The sequence below is a fragment of the Cupressus sempervirens genome, chromosome 1 (assembly GCF_028749045.1).
Source record: "Cupressus sempervirens isolate cs-2001-9-10 chromosome 1, ASM2874904v1, whole genome shotgun sequence".
Taxonomy (NCBI): domain Eukaryota; kingdom Viridiplantae; phylum Streptophyta; class Pinopsida; order Cupressales; family Cupressaceae; genus Cupressus; species Cupressus sempervirens.
Window position 1 is genome coordinate 162,726,421 of NC_143118.1, and position 24,238 is coordinate 162,750,658.

The window sequence follows — 24,238 nt, forward strand, 5'->3', positions numbered from 1 at the left end:
TCAACAGCAAAATGAAAGTATTTGACATGTTGTACTTAATGTTTGTATCTACACATATGGTTTTCAAAGAAAAAATTGGTGTAACTAATGTGTATAACTGAAAATTCAAAATTAGTAAAATTTCATCAAAATAACTGCAAAGCCATAACGAAAAGAACATAATAATATGACATTTGTTTGTATATAACAATAAAAATTGCAATAATTAATGTTTACCTCCACTAAAGGTGTGTGAAATGGTGCATCTCTTCCTGGACGTGGTGGTCTACCCATGTTGCCTTATGAAAAAGACTAGTAATCCTTAGAAATCAGCAACAAAATGAAAGTATTTGACATGTTGTACTTAATGTTTGTATTTGCACATATGGTTTTGAAAGAACATAATAATACAACATTTGTTTCTATATAATTTAAGCAGTTACAATAATTAAGGTTTATCTCTGTTGAAGAAGGTGTGTGAGATGGTGCATCCCTGCTTGTGTGACATGGTGGTCTATCCATGTCGCCTTGTGAAAAAAATTAGCAAAAAAATGAAAGTAATAGACTTACCAAAAAAATATTAATAATAAGGTAGATTGTATATGTAAATCATTTATCTTAAGTTAGCCAAAAATTTGGTGTAACTAATGTGTATATGTAAAAAAAATATTTGACATGTTCTACTTAATGTTAATAACTGCACTTATATTTTTGAAAGAAAAGTTTGGTTGTACATGACCCCATCATAGTTGAAATTGTTTGTACCTGGACAGACATTTCATTGATCGTCATCTTCATCCATGTCATCATCATCATCATCATCATCATCATCGTACTTGTCACTTTGATCATCATCGTCACCACCACCATTTTCATCACCATCATCATCATCTTCATCACCGTCATCATCATGACCATCATTGCCATGATCATCACCATCTTCATTAACATTATCATGATTGTCATCATCATCGTCACCATTAGCATCAACATGACCAAAATCATCACCATCTTCTTCTTCATCATTGGGTAATAGTCCTTCGTGATTATCATTTTCTTCATCTTCTGCTTCTTCAGTATCTTCTTCTTCCATCACATTATACTTTACTGGCCTTCCCCTTGGATCATGTCTAACAAAAAATGACCAACCTAGTTTGTGTGGAACGCCAAAGTAAAACACTTGCTCGCATTGGCTTGGAAGAACATAGGGCTCATCTTTGACTGGCTCAAATAACCTTGTATTAATCATTGTAAATCCACTATCATATTCAATAATAGTCCTATCAGGATCATTTTGATTAAGCCGTAGCCTAAACCATTTGACGAAAAATAGAACTATTTTGAATGAATTAAAGTTGCACTCAAGTATATAATCCAAAATGCCATAGTATCAATTTTCAAATTGTTGAGGATGTATGTTAGTTCTAGGCGAAATATTGGTGACCACAAAGACTGCACTTATCCCATAGTCACACATTTTCTTCATTTCGTCTAGCTTTTTTATGCAAAATTTATGGCCATGGTAGTACATAGCTTTGTGGTGTTTGGCATGCAATTTTTTTAACATGTCAAAATTATTTGCATCGGTCTATGAGTTGATATTGAACTTATGGCTCATGGTTAGTAATCTTCTGCATAGCTTTGTATCTCTTAATCCATATACCAGATCAAGTACCATTGGCGTAACATTGAGATTTCCATTACGATGAGCTTCTTTAACCAACAATGCAACATTGTCCCATGTTAATGAGTGACCATTTTTTTGAGATTGTTCAATCCATACTGTCATCCAATCAAGATTGTTTGCAATATACAAATGTAGTGCATCTCACTCACAACCAACTATAAAGAAAACAATTAGACTAGTTAGAAACAACTTATATTGATGATGGATAAAAATTAATAAACTACAAAAAAACAACTTATTTTTACCTGTCAATCTCCTCAATCTACCTTTCCCTATCATGTACTCTCCTTTAAATTTGTCATTAGAGTTGGGATCCCAAATGCGATCTACATGGATATTTGCTGCAAACTTTGGAAGATATTCATTAATGTAGACCATGGTCAGGTAAACCATCTATCCCTCTACCATAGAACCCTCAGGACGTGTTCTTTGTCGAGCCAAGCCCTTCATAAATTTCAAGTGCCTCTCAACCATCCACATTGACCTAGTTTGTACAGGTCCACACAATTCAATCTCCTCAACTTGATGTATGAGGTAGTGTTCTTGAGCATTAAAAAAGGTTGAAGGTAGACACTTTTGCATTTCACACATAACCTGTGGAATTTTTCTCTTTCAATATATATATATATATATATTTTATCAATTTCTTTAGATGATAACCACCTAAGAGAGATTCAACACACAAGAACATATAAATGAGAGTTTAGATCAAATTATACAATAGATTTCAGATAAAATTATACAAATCTAAGAAAAAAACACTTCTAACCTCATGTATTTTTCAAGGTCATATATAACTTGTTTAATATTGTTGTCAAAATGGTGTGGGAGGGATAGAGGTAGGACATACTACAATCATTAAAAAATGATCATTTCAATATATTATTAAATAATGCAATAGGTAGTACATTCAATTTTAGAAATATACTATAAATAGAGAATATGACTTACCTTGATGAAGGTATGTCGATCATGTGTTTTCAACCCTGACCCAAAATCACCTGTCTTTGATAGAAGAATGCTTATATTTGCAGTAAATCTTGTTGAAAATTTTGTTTTTTTTTTATGACTTCTTTTAATGCCTCTCTTTGTTACTCCGTTAATAACTAAGGAAGGGCACTTGTATTTATGCAGTCTCCATTGCTATTTGATTCAATGAAATCTTTTAGTGCATGATTGGATTCATGAATGTTAGTACAAATTTTGGCAATTTTTTCTCTATCATGTCTTCCATCCAATATTTTCCATAGTGTATCTATTACATTCTTTCCAATATGTGTAGCATCAAACAAAGTCATGATTGGGAGATCGTTGTAGTATGGTAACCTACTAAATTGAGTAGGATAACTTTTCATTCCTCTAGGAAGTTGGTCAGTGATGTCTTGATGACCTTCACGAGCATCAATTACATCATTAGTAAATGTAAGACAATATCAAAATACAAATTTTAAACTTCAGACAACAAACTGGACATTACCTCGATGATTTAGTCGATCGTATTCCAACTTCCATAAATGAGGTGTCATCCTTCATGGCCTTGATAATGTCTCTTCTTTCCCATTAAAAAAATGTTTTTTGGTAATTTGATACTTATGATTAGTGTGGAGAAAGTGCCTAGACTCATCGAACACCTACTTTCCTAAACTTCTTGAATGACGAGATTTCATCTTTAGACCACAAACTAGACATGCAAATTTTTCCTTTATCTAAAAACCTAAAAGATCATGTACGATTATCATGTGCATCTTACACATACAATGAGTAATGTGTAAACACAATAACAGACCAAAAATATGTGATCTTAACAATATAACATACCACAAAAAATGAGTTAGCCTAAGGGCATCATGTATTGTCTATACAAGCATTGCATGGAATTGAAATTGTAGATGTCCTGTTGATCTAGAGATGTTATACATAGTGATGCCATTCCATAACTTCAACAATTCATCAATTAGGGGCTCAATATACATGTTCATATCTTTAACTTGGTACTTAGTAATTGAATGAACATAAACATTACATAATTATTATGATGATTTTCATGCATTGTTTATAAATTAATTTAGAAAACTATTAAATGAAACAATACCTGGCACAATCATTGACAACATTATGTGCTCCCTCTTTATGGACATCTAAGGAGGAATGTATTGTTAATAACAAAAATAGGCCACACTGAGTAAATAGATCTCATATCTCCAAATGGATTGACACTGTCCATTGCTAATGAAAGCTTACTCTTTAAATGCAGAACCATCCATAGGCATTCGCATAATGTCATCTTGACTTCGATTGCGTGCATGGTAATCCATAAACTGTGCCAGGCTAATGCACCTAAATAATCATTGAAGATGTGGAATAATGAGAATGTACCAAAGAACCTTGTGAGGCACCTTTTTTGTTATTTGATCTGACTAATATCTACTAATATGAAAATCAGGGCATTCTATTGAAAATTCATGTTGTTTATGATATAGAATGTGATCATTGGGACATGCATGTATTGTCTGATACTTCATTCCAATCTGATTCATAATGGTAGATAATTCTCTGTACGAATGAGGCAAAATGTTTGATGGTGGTACAAAAACTCACCTATCAACCTACAACAACAAATATGTATTGTTAATATAATAAATAGTAATTGTATGCTAATATTGAAGATGAAAAAAGTGGCATACCTTAGCATACATAACATTACTACATTGGATAAACCATTCATAACATTTAAGTTCACCAACAACACTATAGCTGAGAGAAGATTTGTTTGGGAGCCTTTATATAGGGGCGTGTGTGCCTTCTTAAGTAAAAGTATATCAAGACCATCTTCATCATCATTATCAGATGCACTAGTACCATCATCGTGAGCCTCTTCATCACCTGCTCCAATACCGTCTTCTTCAATCATGTCCTCTGGCGCATTATCATCTTCTTCCATGGGAGCGTTATCCTCAGCTTGGATATTCACACCTCCATGTTGCTCCCATAGGGAATCCACATTCAACAATGGACGAAAATCGTGGCCACCTTCAATGTGACCATGTTGCCTACAATGTCTCTACGTTGTTGTGATTAGAATTCATTGATTCTTTAAGCCCTTAGACTCTTTGCAAGGACAATTACATTTATCAGCTTTTCTTCATAACTGAGACCACAAAGTAGCTATTATCTTGTTATTTTGTTCTAGGTTCATGTTGTTAGGCGTGGTCTTTCTTCACAAGAAGATATATCTGCAAATAAATTGGACATGTTGTACTTAATGTTTATATCTGCACATATGGTTTTGAAAGAAAAATTTGATCTAACTAATGTGTATATTATCTACAAAAAAATTGAACATGTACTTAATGTTTATATCTGCACCTATGCTTTTGAAAGAAAAAATTGGTGTAACTAATGTGTTCTCTAATTGTAACATGAACACTTCTGCATTATAATACAATGAATTATTTGCAATTTTGAGTGTAATTCCCTGGGTCTCCAATGATCTAGAACATAAAAAGATAGTAAACATATGGATACAAATTTTTTGGGCACAAACCAATGAGCTTTTTTACAAAGATTGTGCAAAGAAGTGCTCAAAGGTTTTCAAAAGATTGCTTAACTATGAATGTTGTTACATGTGTTTCATCAAGTGTTTAATTTCTTAATGCACTGAGACCCACTTTAAAGGTACCAAAGAATAGTGTTTGGGGTGAAATGTTATTTCACAGAGGCATATTTGGTGTAAATAGATCTTTAAGACCTTAGAAGGTAAAATAAAATGTTTCCAGAACTATGCATTCTACTTGACATTTGCTAATAACAATAGTTATAAGAAAGATCTCTCTTTCACTATTCTATGAAATTATGCATAAATATTCTTAGTATTTTGTCATTCTTCACTTTTCAAGTTGGATCAAATAGATTGTTAAAGATGTGACTCAATGTAACATGAGTGTTATTCGCAACCTCCATAATTTCAATACACATTAAACTACCAAGCACTCTTTGCATGGAGGCAAGGCAAGATACTGAACATGTATTCTTTCCTTATTAATGATATTTTGTTAAATTTCTGTGTGACCATAGGTGTGCACATAATTCATATAAGATGTTACAGATGCCAATGTGAACTCTCAGGCATACAAAATCAAATAGTAACAATCATATATGCTTAGGAAATTTGTGATAACTAATAATTTAATAAACAAAATGTGGTGAGAAAAATTACCAGTGCCACAAAACAAAGACCTATTTTTAACAACTAAAAGGCTATAAGCCAAACAACAAAAAATGAATACACAAAGGAAGTGTATCATAGGCAAGAGAAACTAATGCAAAAAACAACTTTAACCTTGTTATCAATGCCCAATCATAATAGGTATTTGTAGTGTTCCTACAATATACTCTATTTCTGATAATGCCTATGAATGTAAAAATTATTTCTAGATGATAGTCAAATTTCTTTAAAATACTTACAATCTAGGGCGGATTTGCTTAGATGGAACAAGCTGAACTTTCAAAATGTGCTCAAACAAAAGATAATTATGCATGCAATCTGCTACAATTTCAGCAACCTGCGCAGAAGCACACCATCATCACATGGAAAGAAGAAAACATACATGAGAATATACTATTAATAACATAATCTTATGTCTGTCTTAAGTAAGATAAATTCACTTGCCTCAAGAGACTCAAAATCAATGAAACCGTAGTGTCTTCTACTTATAACTTCTTAAAATTTTGTTATATTCTAACTTAACCACTAGAAATGTTCCCAACACCATAGGAGATCAGGATACACTAATATGTACTTTGTTAAAATTTCTCAATATAAACAATAGTAAGACTCCATTTATTGTTAGCAGTTTTTGGTAGTCCATTGATTATAATTAGAACTTGCAAAATTTAGTGTTTCCTTGAGTTCCATTTGTTTGAAGGAGTTATTGTTATAGTACTTGAAGATAGGTTAGGGGTATACATGTAATTTTAATTCAATTAGTGCATGGTCTTGAAATTCATAGTTATGTATCAATTGAAGTATTCTTTCAAAGACTATGATGTAGTAGACTAGTGGTCAGATAACCTAACAACTATTTTTTCTTTTATACATTGATTAGCTTCTTTTATTTAAACAAGTATTTATTTTCTTCTTTTTTTTATTGAAAATGAGAAAAATGCAGAGAGAAGCAGTTGAAGCATTATTTAGGAGCTTTTGAAATTTTGCATGAAGGCAATGCCTACAGACTATGGTGAGTGCCCCATCTACCTTGAGGAGTTCGGTGTAGGAAATGAGGTATGTAGTTTAAGATTGTTATAAATAATTGTGTTACACTTTGTTAAGGGAAACATGGTTCATGTATTTAAAGTTCCTAGTAGTGTTTTAATGATAAGTAACCTCTCTAATTATAGGTCTGTGGGGCTACCCTGTGCACATAACTTCCATGTTGAATGTACTAATTGATGGTTGTGCCTTAGCATAAAATGTCCTCATTGTCATCTCTCCATTTTTCCCAACCTGGACCTTAGTGCCTTGGAAAATGCCCAACATTCTCAAACTGGAGACTCTAATAGATCTTCTCAAGCATTTGCAAATGCCCAATCTTTTCAAACTGGAGACTCTAGTAGATCGGTAATGTTTAGGTGGTTAATCTAATTGTTGTCATCTTCATAAGAGTGCATATGTCATCTTCATTATTTGTAGGTATGAGTATATAAAATTACATATAAGTATTATAAAAGTCAGTCAATTAAAGATAAAAGACTAATGCAATAATAAAATAATAGTTAATAGTTGAAGGAAAACCAACTTCAGTCATTGTATAAAAACATTTGGTCTTGGGTAACAAATTTATTGTTTTTAATAACACTCTCTCTCCATCTTTGTAAAACAATTGTTTATTTTCATCTAGTTAGATAGCCACCGCAGAATCTAGATGGTAGTGATACAAGACACATAAAGGTTAGTAATCTTGAGGGAATACATGCCCACTGAAAGTGGTGCCAAAAAATTATGGAGAAGACTATCAAAGAATATGTTAATATACATTTCATTGATGTAGCATAACTGATGGTCATGTTCTTCATAGGATATCAGTTAGAACTGTAGCTGAATATTCAGCAAAGCCAAATTTTTGAAATGCACTGATTTATAGTAAAGAATTGTAGCCCACACGAGATATGGAATTAAATAAATTTAAGACAATATCATAAACTCTAAAGAATTCATTTTAGGTCTTAAAATCCTCTTGGGTCTTTGGGAAGATTAAGTACATGGTTTGGGTGACTAAGGTCCTTTAGCACATTTGAAGGGATTGGGAAACAAACCTTTTTTTAAGCACTTGACAAGAAATTTTTGAAGCCCCAATATCCCTCTAAATCAATATGCCTTATTATAGAGCATGCTTTGATAAATGCACATGCAAAATTGTTCTAATTCCTTGTGAAAGTTAAAAGACTTTGAACTTAGGCTTCTAAGGATTTGAGTAGGCTTCTAACTTCAAAAAGACAAAAAATAAAAACTAATGACTTTAAAAGGTTATTTTAAAATGTAATTTGTGTACATCACTTTAATATGAGATAAATTTAAATTTATAGTTAACAATGAAACAAATACACCTGTATAATATAAAAAAGTTATCATATAATTTACGATTATTATAAAAAATCAGAAGCTCTTAGATAGAGATTAAGTCTTTTGGAAGATTAAGTACATTCCATGTAGTACTGCTTATTAAGGATTTTTTTTGAGTTACTTAATTGTACACTTTTATTGGCATATGATCAGAATATTATTTCGAATTTTATAGTTATCTTATTTGTAGGCTTGTAGTGGGAAAGTTATGGTGCTTTTCACCAAATCTTCAGAGGCCGGGCTTCTTTTTGTATCAGCCTTGTATCACTTTTGGGGGTGAGTGCAATGGAGTCTATTTGAGAGCATCCCTTCAAAGAATTAGAAAAGATTAACCCAAGAGAACCTTTGTCTTCAGGAAATAGAGCTTAGAAGGCAAGGATTTTTCTAATACGATTGATTTGAAGGACACCAATCCATATAATATATTCATGTTGGATTGTTGAGGATGTGGATGTTGTGTTGAGTGACTGAGAACCCATTGGATTGCATAAAGAAGCAACATAATTACTAAAATATGGTGTTCCATTCAATCTTGAGGAGTATTTAGATTTACTTATTGTGACTACTATGGGGAGGGAAAATAAGTTGAAGATTATTGTACAATATTAGAATTTTGAGCCTTTAAGGGATATGTAACCATTTCAATTCCTGGAGAACTTATAATCATAATAGACTTATGCATCCTCTAAATTCATTATGTATGCTTCTTTGATAATTATAATAGATTGATGCATCCTCTAAATTCATTCTTGTATGCTTCTTGTGAATTAATTTATTTTATGTATCATATAATTTATTTTATTTATGTAGTTTTTTGCTTAGTAGGAGTCTGCTTCAAGTTTTTTGGGTTGCTGTGTTGCAGCCATGTCAATTTTTTGAATTAAAAAATGAATATAAATATTTAAAATAGAAAAAAATATTGTAAAAAATCAGAAGCTCTTAGATAGAAATTAAGTGTACAATTAGATGACTGGTATTAGTTGACAGATTATAAGTTTTGAGTTTTTCCTACAACAGTCTAGGTTCTTTTCATAATCTGATCATCCCATGAAAATCCAAGGGCCCTTTCCTAATGGGATGTGTTATTCTAACCTATATAATAGCCTACTAACTCTTGAAATGCAGAAATAATGCAACATTGATTGACTGTTACAGAACAGTGAGGGTTTTGTGAAGAATTTCAATGGAAATGGTGGTTAGGTGCAGTAGGGGGAGTTCTAGCCACATGAAGGGGATATTTTTGGATTTGGATCATCTTATATGATCAGTTTGAAGGTGTATGATCAACAAAATTGATCTAGAAGTTTGGGGAATGGTGATATTGGTGATACCCTAGATTTAAGGGTTTGAATGAAGGTAATTTGGGATTTTGGGCTTCGAGGAAGTCTGGAACAAATTTCTTGGGGATTTGGTGGTTTTATTCCATGAATGATGACTGTTGAAAGTTACAAGGTCTGGGAGTCAATATTACTGGGAGTTGCTTTGTTAAATTAGCCATTTTCATGATAAAAAATAGGGCATCAGTCAGAAACAGGGGTATTGGTCGAAAATGACCATATGTAATATTTTGGTATGTTTTAGTACTTTGAAAAGGGTGTCCATAAATGTAATTATCTTTTCAAGTGCTTTGGAGAAAGTTTAAGTTATTTAGGTTTTTATGCTGATGCAGGGCTACTAGTTTGTCAATTAGGTCTCCTAAGGTGCATTGGAAGAATTGGGCTTTGGGAGTTGGATCTAGCCAATTGAATGGTTAAATATAGTTGAATATGCATTATATAAATCATAAAATTATATTTAACCCTTGGTTGAGTCCCTTGGATATTTGGAGTTATTTAGAGTCATGTGGGGTTTGTAGGTGTTTTGGGCAACTTGGAAAACTTACATGCTTGAAGAAGATTGCAAGTGGAGTTTGTCTTGTGAATTCAAAGGTGTAGAGATCAGTGTGTTAACCTAGAAGACTAAGTGGGTAGGTTCATCACTTCAATTGCACTAGAGGAAGATATAAGGGTATTGTTTCAAAACAAAAGGATAGTTACTTATTTCATGCATCAAATCAATGGTTGACCATTGATTCTGCATCATGCATGGATAAAACCAATCAACATTAAATAATTAGCCTTTTTTAATAAAGGAACTTGGGAATCAATTGGATCCTCCAGACTGATTGGTACAAGTGAGTCTTTCAAAACAAAAAGAAAGGATAGAAGATGCGGAGATTTTTTATTAAAAAACTTAATGGACCACCATTCAAGTTTTGCTAATTTTGGCGACACAAACCAAGTGGAGATTAAAATTAATTTTCTCAAAAATGATCTCAAAGAAAGAATTAACATGTCTTTGATTCAATGCCTTCAAATAAGAAAGATAAGCAAACTAATGGTACCATTCTTCTTGGAAAGAAAATATGTCATTATTGTATCGATGAAAAGTTTTGGATGGTTTGATTGTCAAGTATAATACTATAAAGTTAAGAGACAACATTATTATCAAACTAATTGTGGTATAGGTTTTAAAGTCATAAATCATGGAATGAGTGTCTAAAAGACATTAATGCAGAGTGAGTAGAAATAGATCTTGAAGACCTTAGAAGGTAAAATACAAAACAATTAAAGGCTGCGAGAATATCACAATGAGGATAGTGACATATTATCTTTTATTGTTAGCTTTTTTTATGGAAGTAACCTCCCTTCATTTTACTGATTTTGAGTTATTACTTTGAACCATTTCAACCCTTCTTGTTGTATCAGTTGTTTGACCAGTAACTTCATTTTCTGCAAGAAAGGGTTTCTCTAAAATTTCTTAGCTCTTCTACTGGAACAATATTTCCTTTAAAGCCATTAAAGTTGAAGTACATTAGTTCCTTGTAAGAGTGAATATACTTTAAATCTCTTCCCTTGATTGAGAAATTAAGAGGATTCAAAAAATGTTCTTTTGGAGAAATAAAAAATATTCTTGTAGTTGAAGGGGAGCCAAAAAAAATGTTGTTAATCTTTGCAAAAATCTCTGGTGGGGAAGAAATATATACCTTCTCTCCTTCTCTTGCCTACTCTAATTAAGGCCTTCAATGTCAAAATGTCTGTGACATTTGATCAGGCCTGACGTACTTATCCTCCTTCCCCAGATCCCATATTCTACTTCTTGAGAAGGTTTTAGCCTAAAGGATCCCATTTTGCAGGTGCACTCCTAAATCTGGCTACAAAACCATTATCACTGCAACCTAGTACCAATTGATTCCTCCAAGTGATTCTACTTCTCAATCATTGCCTTTCAACTAGCAAGAGTTGAATACCCTTTTTATATGAAGGGATTTCTATCTCAATTCTTTACAATAATGCAGATCAACAATGTAAAACAAAAAGAAAATCATGAACTAAATGATATCCTAGTTTGTCAATTAGGTCTCCCAAGGTGCATTGGAAGAATTGGGAAAAGTAACAAAAAATGAACTAAGAAATTAGTGATAAGATGACTGAGCAAAGTAACAAAAAATGAACAAGAAGTCTAACAAATTATCAAACCCTGTACTCAAGTTTCATGATGTAATAGTAGTAAGGACCATTTAGAGAGTTCGATTAGGATTAATTTCTCACCAAAATTAGTGACGAGATGACTGTGAAATGTAACTCTAGCAAAAATGTAGTGAGCCTAAGAAATCTAAGGTTCAGTGTGGCACCCAAATCATATCTCGCATGCTCCCTCACCAAAGTTCAGTAAAAACCCACGCACTGAACTATGTGAACGCCCAAACAATGTCCTGTGTGCTCCCTCACCAAAGTTCAGTAAAAACCCATGTGTTGAACTATGTGAATGCCCAAACAATATCCTGCATGCTCCCTCACCAAAGTTCAATAAGAATGTGCGTTGATCCTATGTGAAATTTCTCATCTTGGGCATTCGCGCGAATTTATGTATAGTCCATAATAGAGACATGCCTAATTAATTTAGTATAGTCCAAATTATATTATGACCCAAGTTGGTTGAAATTTTGACCAACTTGGGAATAGTTTGGACATCTTTAACTTGGGTGAATGATGTTGGTCAAAATTTTGACCAAATTAGGGGAAAAAAAAATTGCAACCAACACAAGCATGAAAACTAAAAATAAGGAAGATTCATTGCTTTGGTCAAAAAATTTGGTAGAAAAATGGGTGCAAATGTACTAGTGTATAAATAACAGTGATGAACAAATGATAACTACACTATTATGATAGTGTTGAAGGTATGTTAATAGTATGAATTAGCTTCAATCCAAATCAATGATGTAGTAGCATGTAAAGGACAATGGTCAATGAACAATGGTTTCCTCATATATATCTATATCAATTTGTTTTGTTGTGTCAGTTATGACTGTTGTAGCAAATGCTCTGAGACGTCTGGACTTGAAACCCTCTCTCATGAAGGCCAGCTAAATATGGTTAATGTAACATCTATTCTATTGGGATATAGTAAGCAATAGACATTAATCTTATGCTCTCAACAAATTTTGAATTGCTACATCATATTTTTGTTTATGTTGTAGATTTTTTTGATTGTTGGTTACCTTCAATCATTTTGTTTGTAGATATGTTCTTCTATGGCTTATTGTGCAAGACAAATCATGACTATGGGATAGTACTTTAAGAGTAATTATTAGGTAGTTTGCATCATAGAAATAAAATGAGACAATATTTTTGTTGTTTGTTAACTATTATACTTTTCAAAGTGTACTTATAAGTCCTGTATTTTATGCCACAAGACTTGAGAGGACTTGTGTTCTTGAAAAAGATCACAATTTCAAATCTCATTAAGTGACTTTCCTAACACAAACTATTTGTAGATCCAAATTTACATCTCTTTATTGACCTAATCAAGGTGACAATCATGGTCTTGTATCTTTGTTTGGCCTTTTCCAATGATTAACAAAAGTGCAAAGAATATACTAAACCCAATAAAAACTACAAACTAACTACAAGTTATGAGCTATGAGCTAATCCAACTACAGGGACCAAGATATATTTTTATCTAATATGTAGTGCTCTTGATGTACAATATAAAAGTAGGTTACTTTAGACATGGATATTGTTGTTACTGTAGACTATGATGAAAGTGTATTCTGTAGAATGAACAACTCGTCTTATTCCTTGTCATGGAAGTGTTTTGAACAAAAATGTACATAATTTTCTGTCAATATGAATGTTGGCTAAAGAGCTGGGAAGGAGATAAGTGTATATTTGCAACTAAGACACCAATTTTGAAGGATCTGCAGGACTTAGTCAAAGAGAGTGCATTTTCCAAAAAAATGTAGGTGCACATATGTTAAATTCATATTGGAAAGATTAGGATTTTATTTGTGATCCTAACAATAGTTTAAACAATGGATTTCAAGAGATTGGACTACTCATAATTCTCTAAGTAGTATGCACTAAGGCACCAATTGTGAAGGGGTATGTTGGATTTATTGGAAGAGTGTGCATTTGCAAGAATAATGCAGGTGCACATATGTTAAATTCACATTGGAATGGTTAGGATTTTGTTTGTGATCCTGATAGTAATTTTTAACAATGGAGTTCAAGAGAGTGGACCACTCATTCTCTATTTAGCATGCACTATTCTCAAGAACTGGTCAAGTTATTTATCAAGGAAGCTTACAAAAAGTCCATTTCTTGTTAAATGTTCAAAGAATAATTGTTGAGTGACCTTAATAGTTAATTGCTTTTGTGTTTGCTAATTGCAGAAAGGGTGATTCTCAATACCATCACATGTTATCAAAGGATCTAGAAGAACAATATGATAAGAATATGTTTGAAATGAGCTAGATACATATTTGAAACATTGATAAAAGTAGCTGACAGCTATTTGGTATTATGCTAGTGTTTAGGAAATGTATAAAAAAGTATATTTACAAACTATGTTGTAGGATGGTATGTTCACTTGATTCTGCAATTGTAATTAATATGGATGAATAAAGGAAATCATAAATTAGAAAGTATAAAAAGAGCTCCTTGTCTTCCAACTGTGCATACCTTATCCAACAAGCCCACGCCGAAGCCTCACTTGTTTTATGTTGAATAATGATCTTTGATGGCTTGTGAATGCTTAACTAGGTCAGTAAGAGTCGTGTGCCCTGAAAATGAAAATTTTCTCCTTTAAGACAAAGGACTCACTTTTAAATATCACCTGGTAAACCTTGTAATAATCAATTTACAAACACCCAAACCTTGAAATCAACTGTGAACCAATCCTCCCCATTAAGTTATGTTCTGTTCAACTATTGTTCTAGACTGCTATTTCCAATTTGGGAAAACAATTTTGTTTGTTTTTCTGATTCAAGAACTTATTGAGCGGTTCAACTTTATGAATTATGTTTATACTCTTTGAACTATCTTGAAACAACTTATCCAGCTTTATATACAATATTGGAAGAGTTTATGTTAGATCTTCTTTAAGCTAAGTAGATTTCTTCCAAACAAGGAATTTTCTCCTTAAATGGATGATGAAAGCACAACAATTATACTATTTTACCTTTTAATAAAAGCGGAAGCAGGTGCAATACTCCTGTATACAGATAGGCAAGGGCCTCTATATGAGAAAAGAATGGCCAATGGCCTAATTCATTCTCATTGGGAAGCAAATGCACTGCAGCTTGAGGACTAATTATCTTAATCTCATGTGTGTGTCATGTTGATGAGAATGAGAAACAAGTATTTGATGCAAGCTATGGTCAACCACCTGAATGTTATTCACTCTCACTGGTCGGTTGTAGCTGGTATTGAAAGAATGGTTCCATACTAGACCAAGTCGACATAGGGCACCTACAAGAAAATTTGTTCATGGGCAAACCCTATGAGAAATGCCAATTTGATATCTACACTCACCAAAGTTCAGAAAATGTAGGCAAACCCTATGTGAAATGCCAATCCAACTGCACTCACACAAGTTCAGAAAACGCAAGCAAACATATTTGGCATTTCTAGTCTTTGCATCGACTTTATCCAAAGTTGGTTAGTCAAAATTTGTTATGACCCACTTTGGGTAATTTGATGTTGGTTGAAATTTTGACTAAAGGGGGGGAGGGGGGCGGGGTGGGAAATTGTGACCAACACGAGAATGAAAAAAAAAAATAAAGAGGTTTAATAGTGTTGGTTGAAAAATTTGGTAGAAAAATGGATGGAAATGTACTAGTGATCTCATGTATCTTTATCTAACCCTCATCCCATTGTCACACTCTATGATTTTATTTATAAAGTTTGAATTTTTTTTGGATCAGTAAGAGGCCAAAACCAAGATCAATTATTATGATGTGTTGTAATTAATTAATTATTATTATTATTTACTAAGCATAATTGCAAATAGATTTGAACCCAAGACCTCTTCGATGAGAGGCTCACAATTGACCATTGTGTTGTAGGCTCTTGCCTAGCATTCTTTTAGTTTTTCGTTTTATAGGTTTGATTGTATTAGTTTAAGATTTGTCCAAATTTGTAAATTTCAAGCTAATTCTAAAATTTGATATAATATCTAACATTTTATTCTAATTTTTAAAATCTATTGTTACAATTTTATTTTTTTCATTATAGTATCAACTTTATTATTTATCTACTTTATCAAAATTTAATTATACTAACCATCTTTAACTTTGTATAATTAGAAATCAATTCTTCATTTAATTACCTTATTTTTACACTAGCATTTCAAATTATATAATCACAATATCTAATATTTTTCAGTGTAAAATGTATATTAAATTATGTTTTTGTTTATTTAAAATAATTTTTTTTAGAAATTGATATCAATTGAACTTCATTTGGTTTCAGATATCAAAGTTGTTTAATTTTTACAAGTGAAGAGAACAAACCATATGCTCTTAAAAAAATCCAAAAATTTCAATAATTTTAATTCCTTTTAGATACTGCTGCCAGCACATAGAAAAACCATGGTTACGGGAAGACTCGTCTCCCCCCTAAAAGTCACATGTCGGAGACTTTTCGTGTCTCCAGAGACCTCAAAAAAGATTGGAGACTTCATGAGGAAGTCTCCTGAAGTCTCCCTGTCTCCTAATCCAAAAAGTGAAGTCTCCTTGAAGTCTCCTAATAAAATATAAATGTAAAATATATTATTAAATAATTTTATATATTTTAGCCCTCATTTTAATTTTTTTAATGCAAAAATTAAGACCACCGACAATTTAAATGATTAAATCATTTAAAATATTTTATTTAATAAATTAATAACTTTAAAAACATTAGAGACACTTTTAAAAAATTAATTTTTTTCAACAATTTAAATGATTAAATCATTTAAAATGTTTTTGCAGAGTGATGATTTTTTGGAGAGCATGATAGCTGAAGACCTTGAGATGGATGATCACAACCTTGTGGAGTAGATGATAGTACCATCGACATACTAATACTAAATATATTTCTATTTTTTGTTTATTGTACAAAGTGTTCATTTTTGTTTGCATATCGGCAATTTAGCATCAAACTACACTTTTTGAATTTAAAATTTGAATATGTAATGATAATCTCAGCGATTATCAATTTGATATGATGGTGATCATATGCAATATTCGAAAAACAAATATGTCTATGAGATACAATATTGTGATCATGTGAGTTTTGAAATCTTTGACTTTGAGTCTATTTTAATTTTTAATGTGACATTACTATTATTATTTACTTTAGTCTTTTAGTCTTACAGTATTACTATTTTCAAATTTTGTATTTACTTTTAGTATTAGACTCTTTAAACTATTAAAAAAATAAGAAATAAAAAAATTGCCATCTCCAAGTACTCCTGTCTCCTATTTGAAAATTTTTCGTACGGTACTAGTACCAGTACCGGAGACCTCGAAGTCTCCCCGTCTCCCGGTGACCTTGAGAAAAACATATGCAGCTTTTGTTCATATTTATACCAAAAACTTCTCCTGCAAGGTGGATACAAAAATTTGAGCCAAAAAAGAGATGATCAAAACACTGAAATAAGAACAAACCTAAAAACAGAGCAAGAAACTAAATCAACTTATTCAATCTTTGGATAGGTGTCCCTATGGTATTCAGCCAGTTTATTGTCTGATATAGGCCCACTGCCTCCTCCTTGGTACATTTTGGCAATAATTGGATTGCAAAGGCTCTCCAGCTCCTTCAATTTGTCTTCAAATTCATCCAATTCTGCAAGTTGGTTTCTTTCAAATTTACAAATCTCGGACCCTCCAATTTATTTTGCCACTATTAGTTGCACCCTGATCTATCTTCATGTCTTTTTTGCACATTTGTAACCATGTCTTCCTCCTCACAATCAAGTGCTCTTACTCAATACATCGAGTTGCTTGTCAATGTAACACAGTACGTGGAAGAAGTTAATCTTGATCAATTAATCAAATGTATTGATGATTTTCTAAGTCCTTGGAAAGTGAATCAGGTAAATTCTACCCATTTCCCATTTTTACCACTATAAGTCATTATAGTAGGCCGGAACAGCAATAACAATGTCTTTAACCGTTTGCCCCAAATTAGCTTCAACAATCTCATTCATCCTGAGGAGCACTATGGAAGGAAATCTCCTCTACAACAAGATGCTTCTTCTCGCCTTTAAACTGACTTTGATCATTGGCTTCTTACCAGGGTCTACAAATCTTAAAAGGACACATCTTCGTGTCACTCTACACCGATGGATCAGAAAATCACCTGTCGATGAGTTGCTTGTTGGTATTGTATTCCCAAATTCATTCTTGGCTTGTAACTGATGAATCTGTTAAAGAAACAAATCGAAATATGCAACATATGGCAGTATGTAACTGATCTACTGTTATTTTTTATTTATTTAAATTCTATTTTCACCTCACATTACAAACAGGTAAATGCTTGTCAAACTTTTTGAAAAATGCTTATTATTTACATTGAAGATTGCTACCACTATAGAAAGCCTCTCAGCTTAATTAATAATATTATTATTATTCATAAGAAACAAGAATAAATGCCCAATGTTTACTTAGTTTATTTTCCAAAGGAATAATTGATGAAATCAAATATTCTCCCAATAAAAATATGTGCTACAAATCATTGAAGAAGAGAATTGTTCTTGGCCAGCAAAAGAAGATGCCTAGGAACAAAATCCACTCATTGTCATACTAAATTCACAAGGTAACGCAAGTGAAAAGTTATGTGGCACATTAATCCATACGCTCAACGCCTCAGTAGAAAAGGCAGGCCGTAAAAGCAACGAAAGACCCCATGAGACCAGCTGCTAAAGATGGAGTCTTTGCAATGGAATTAGCTGCGCCTGTGATCGCTGATGGACTTGGCGCCTCCGCTTCCTGTGCATTAATTACAGATGCAGAGATTAGCCAAAAGAATAAATGCACCTCTTTGATCTGTTGCTCAAGTTTGGTACGGAGAAAAAGTCGTGTGAAGACAAATTCAGCATCCGTGAATTGCGGGAAGCGCGAATTCTTTCAATGGCGCGTGCTTGCCTTTCAAGTCAATAGCCGGGTTGGCTTGTACTCTAGTTCTTCCAAATTGACTGAATCGTTAATTTAATAATAATAATGTCCACAAGGTTAAAGTAGTTTGTGGGACTTCATTGGGTACCTATTTTTTTGAAACAGTTTGTATGTTTTTGGAGTTATTGTTCTATATGAATTGTAATTAGTAGGTTTGTTGATTTGGTCAAATTTGATTTTATAAATAAAGTATTTAAATTATTTTTATATAGAATGTCTTTATGACATGCATTCTATGACAAATGTTACTTTATTTCTATATTGTGTTTTTTACATTAAAAGCAATTAAAAAACAAGGGGTTGGTCTTATGTACAATACTATGGATAAGCCATTCTTTCATAACACATGCTTCGAAACCAAATTATATTGACAACTCTCTTCCTTAATATCAAAAATTGATTCCCTAAACTACTAGACCAGATATTATCTAACATATAATCCCAACTACTAGTAATGAAAGCAAAATTATAACTACTAAACAAAATCCTATGGACAAAGCATTCTATTGTGTTACAAAATAGAGAAACTCTCATTTCCCACTTTTCTTTAGGTGTTGCTTGTCTAACTATTTCACACCTCAAGGAATATCTATCAACATTTTTTTTGCATTGTATTTAATATTTGTTTCTAAATAGGATTTTTTGATGATTTTTTAGTTGCCTTCGTAGGAAACTTAAGTGCTCATAGTCATTGTTTTACCTTCTGGGTAGTATCAACACACCTTGTGAGAATCACTATTCATGGAATGGTTAAGAAGTTGGTCATTTCAAAGTGTCACCTAACACCCACTTAAAGGTGTTCCAAACATTGTGCACTTTCACAACTTGGAAAAAAATGTTAATACTTATGCACAAATGTCTTAGTAGTCATGCCCTGTAGGTATGAATAAAGTTGCACAACTCCTCCAATTAAAGTGTGAAAATTCTAAATATTGGAGTACATGTGGGAGACTATCGATAGGTGTGCAATTTATGAGTGGACTTTTAGTTACCATTTGTTGTTACTTAAAAGTTAGTTATTATGAGGTTGGATGAGCAAGGAGCTAATGCTAATTTATTTTTATTTCTTTTGAATAGTAACGATACATGTTGAGAGATCTATTATGCACATAAGAAAAAAAGTGGTCGTTCCAAAGTGTAGCCCAATACCTACTTAAAGATGTCCCAATAATTGTGCAATTTAACCACCTCACAATTTGTCAATGCTTATTTATAAATGTCACGATGGTTGTGCTCTATGGGTATCACTATAGTTGCACAACTCCTCTAATTAAAGCTCAAAAAATCTAAGTGTTGGACTCCTAGTGAACAACTATGGGTACATGTGAAATTTATTAATGGATTTGTAGTTATCATTTTGTGATTTCTTTAAAGTTGGTTATCCTAGAGTTGGGTGATTGAGGAGTGTGTGATATTTGGAACATTGGGTGGTAACTACTACTCCTCCCCAATATGTTTTAAATTGAAAATATGATATTTTCCAATTATTTCATTATTTTGATCAAAAGAAGTATTCAAATGGTAAGAAATATTATAGTCACATGATGTTTTCCATTTAGTTGTATTCATTTTGATGAAATGGTTCAAAGTAATCATATTGATAAGTAATATGGTCTCACATGAAATTTGACTTATGGTCTAATTGAATATATGTCTCCATTTCGCTCCCCTTTGCACGTATTCACCTATTTTCACTACCTATTCAATCCTATCTAATATCTATCCTCGCACATTCCCATGAATTGATCTTTCCCTCACAAATAACTACCTTAATATTTTAAAATCAATTCTTTAGAGTGCACAAATGGTAATTGAATCTCAATTATCAAAATTCAATTTCTATATTAGATTCTTGCTTGCATAATAGTTTGTGCCACTTTTTTATTGTTGCTTGCACAATATTAACCTTTACTACTTGAAAATAAAATAAAATCGATATAAAAAATTATTAGTATACAAAGACAATGATAAAAAATCAATAATTATTAATATTAGAATAGTCAATAAAATTGAGAACAACATAAGTCAGTAATAGATCTTGTTTGGATATTGCTTGAAGACTCAATGTACCCTAAACCTTACTTGAGTCATCTAATAGCTCCCCCCAAACATAACAAAATACAAAAATGGGGGTGAAGGGGGCTTGGTAGACAAAAAAATTCACATGATTGTAGACTAATTGATAACTCCAAAGATAATAAGACTATTTGATAATGTTGTACTACTATTAAAACATGAATACAAACTATTCTTAACCAGACTTAAAATCCCCAACCATCATTGGCTTCCATATCCTTAAGCATTTGAACATTCAATAATTTGAAATTCCATCTCACTACCTCATATTCATTGGCCTTAGAAATAATGTCTCGGACTGGTGTAGATGCATGATCTTCACTATGGACATAGAGAGGCTCAGTAACATAATTTGAGAGAGATAATTGTTGTAACATACTTTCTACTTTCTCAAGATCTTAAATAATCAATAGGGATCTATATAGCTCTAAGTATTGTATAGCTTTGACATTGTCTTAATGAATAAGGACCAAGCCTTCTTTAACCAACTTAATGAATTAGCTCATTGAGATCTTCAAGGAAAAAGATACCTGAGACAGAATAAGAGAATGTGGGATTTTTAAATCAAACTCAGCAAGTCTCCTAGTCTTCCTTTGAAACACTTCCTCATTTCTAGCCTTCCATAGAAACCACAATAATTTAGTAATCAACACATACCAAAATTCATTAAATTTAGACCCAAAGGAATCCGCATAGCCATCAAGAATCTCACTCCAAGTAAGACCAAGAAGCTTATTCCATAAAATGGGGTAACCAAGGAATATTGGCCAAGTATTATGAGAAGATTCACATTTTTAAAAATATGCTTACAAGATTCAACCTCAACCAAAAAACCACACTTGATATTGGAGACACCTAATGATTCAAGAGTTGATCCCATGGAAAGCTTTTGAAGCAACACCATCCATTTCAAACATAATTTCTTAGGTTCAACATGTGACTTCTAAAATTTTTGAAAAAAGAAAGATCAATAAAAAAATGGCCAATTAAAGCCCCAGCCTTGAACCACTCATTGAGAAATGGAGGGATCCGTAGTAAACATTTTATATAATTTTTTTGTTGCAACATCTTGCAAACAAGTATTTATCAAAAATAAAAACATCATGTAAACAAGTGCCATCAACTCATTTAACTTGCTTAGTACTAGATGTTGAGTCAAGTATCTATTTAAATTTAGAACAACCAAGTGCTTTAGTAATTATAGTGTATGCCTTTTTTGGGGAATTTGGTATATCAAACATATTTCTAATCTCCTCCCAAATAGCTCAATTCATTATTGTTCAATAAATATTTGATTTTTGAGATTTCACACATGTTCCAATGTTTAGCAGAGTAGTTCTATGTCAAAGCCAAAGGCTTGTCATTTAGGTAAAGCTCCCACCAAACAAACCTATCAGCTATTGCATATGATGGGTAGGGTCCTACAATTCCTTTGCCTGGAAAAAAGTTCATTGCGTGGCACCATGCCTTCCATAATGAAGCAAACACCTTAGATCCAAAGATTTTTAGTGTAAAGTCTCCCAACAACAGATCAAGAAATGGAATATTTTTCCACTGTTTCCCCTTAGCAATGGAGGAATAAACAATATTGTTCCTAAGTATTATCTCTTATGGCTCATTTCCATCTATACCTTCTAAAATCCATTTAGATGCAAGTGCAATTCCATGCAACTTGATATCTCTAAGTCCTAGCCCACCAATTAACATAGTGCCTTTTTTTATTATCCAAACCATCTGACCAAAGGAAATCCCTTAAGATTTTGTTTGTCTTATCAAATTGGTAGTTAGTACATAGCCAAGTTGAAGAAAACTAAAAGTGATGAGATGATAAAACTTTCTGGACAACCTAAAGTCTGCCTGCCAAGGACAAATGGTGGGTTTGCCACTTCACATGTTTCTTTTAAATCTTTTCATAGAGTCGAACCCACATATCTTTAGTTGATAGGTCAATAGAGAAAGGGATACCCAAGTATCAAACAATAGAATATATTATGTCCATACCATTACCAACCATCAGCCACAATCCAATCTAGAGCCGACTCTGACCATCCAAGAACAGAGGACTTTAGGGAGACAATTTTTGCCCCAAATACAAGGCGAAAAATTGAAGCCAATATTGAAATTATATTAGAAGAGCTCAAGGAATAAGATAGTGTCATCAAACTAAAATAAAAATTCGTTTAAAATCTATTACTATATGAAATTAATTATGACTTGATAACCACAACCCAAGCTTAGCTATTGTAATTCATGATACACACTTACCTTGTACCATCTGAAATGTGTATTTTAGAGGAAGAGTCGTGTGTGAACGAATCACAAGTTGTATAGTCGGCCTAGAACGCGATATAAAATCTTCCATTGACCAAATCACAAGACCATTAAACACGTTACGCGTTGTCCATTTTTTCCATTTGAGACGTGTCCACGTGGCTACAAACCCCTCTCTCCCGCGTTACATTTGACACTTTCATTTATGCCTCTTTCTGGAAAAGTGCGTTTTCAGGGCACTATAAATATCCTTCGCCTCTTCATTTAATCCTCACAATCTTCTTCATATCATCTACATCTCAAATCGTTGCGAGTGTTCAAAGACGTGCACATCATTTTCGACGTGTGGAAAATTTGTGATCAGCGAAGTAACATCCGTTAAAATGGCAGGAACAGCAGCGAATTTGAGATTGATGGGAATCTTAGTTGTAATGATGATGGTGATGATTGGGAGCGCAGTTAATGCACAGGAAGCGGAGGCGCTTACTCCATCAGCGATCACAGGCGCAGCGAATTCTATTGCAAAGACTCCATGTTTAGCCGCTGCTCTCATCGCTTTCATGGCTTGCCTTTTACATTGAGTACAGAGCTTCACAGCTATGTTTTCAGCGGTTAACAATGAGCGGATTTCTTTCGTGACCTTGGAGTACGCTCTTCACGTCTAAGAGCTTTGTGCTACAGATTTATATTGGGAGATTATTTGATTAGGTCTGTAGAAAATAAATGGATCTCCTTTATTAGATCCGTAAACAATTTTGGGTTTATTGTTCTACTTATTTATTTTATATACTAAAATTGTTTCAGCTGATCTTTCATTTGGCTGTGGTAATTTTAAAAAATGTGTTATAGGTTTCAGATTTGGCAGATCTACTGTTACTTTTGTATCTGTATTTTATAAGTGTAACAGATCTTTAAAATTTAATTACGAAGGCATGCTTCCGCAGAAATAGAAGAACACGATTGCTCTTAATGCCGAATTTACAATCTGCTAAAATGAAGAACAGAAAAAGTTTATAATCCTACTACTTATTTATTTTCTATAATAAAATTCTTTCAGATGATCTTTGATTTGGCAGTGGTAATTGAAAATATTTGTTATAGGTTTCAGAATTTGCAAATCTACTGT

The 24,238-nt window shown here is 32.7% G+C and overlaps 1 pseudogene; it reads right to left on the reverse strand.

The window, feature by feature from the left end:
* Positions 1–23,665, reverse strand: part of LOC149576655 (DNA mismatch repair protein MSH2-like) — a 44,813-nt pseudogene extending 21,148 nt beyond the window's left edge.
* Between the last annotated feature and the right edge of the window lie 573 nt (positions 23,666–24,238).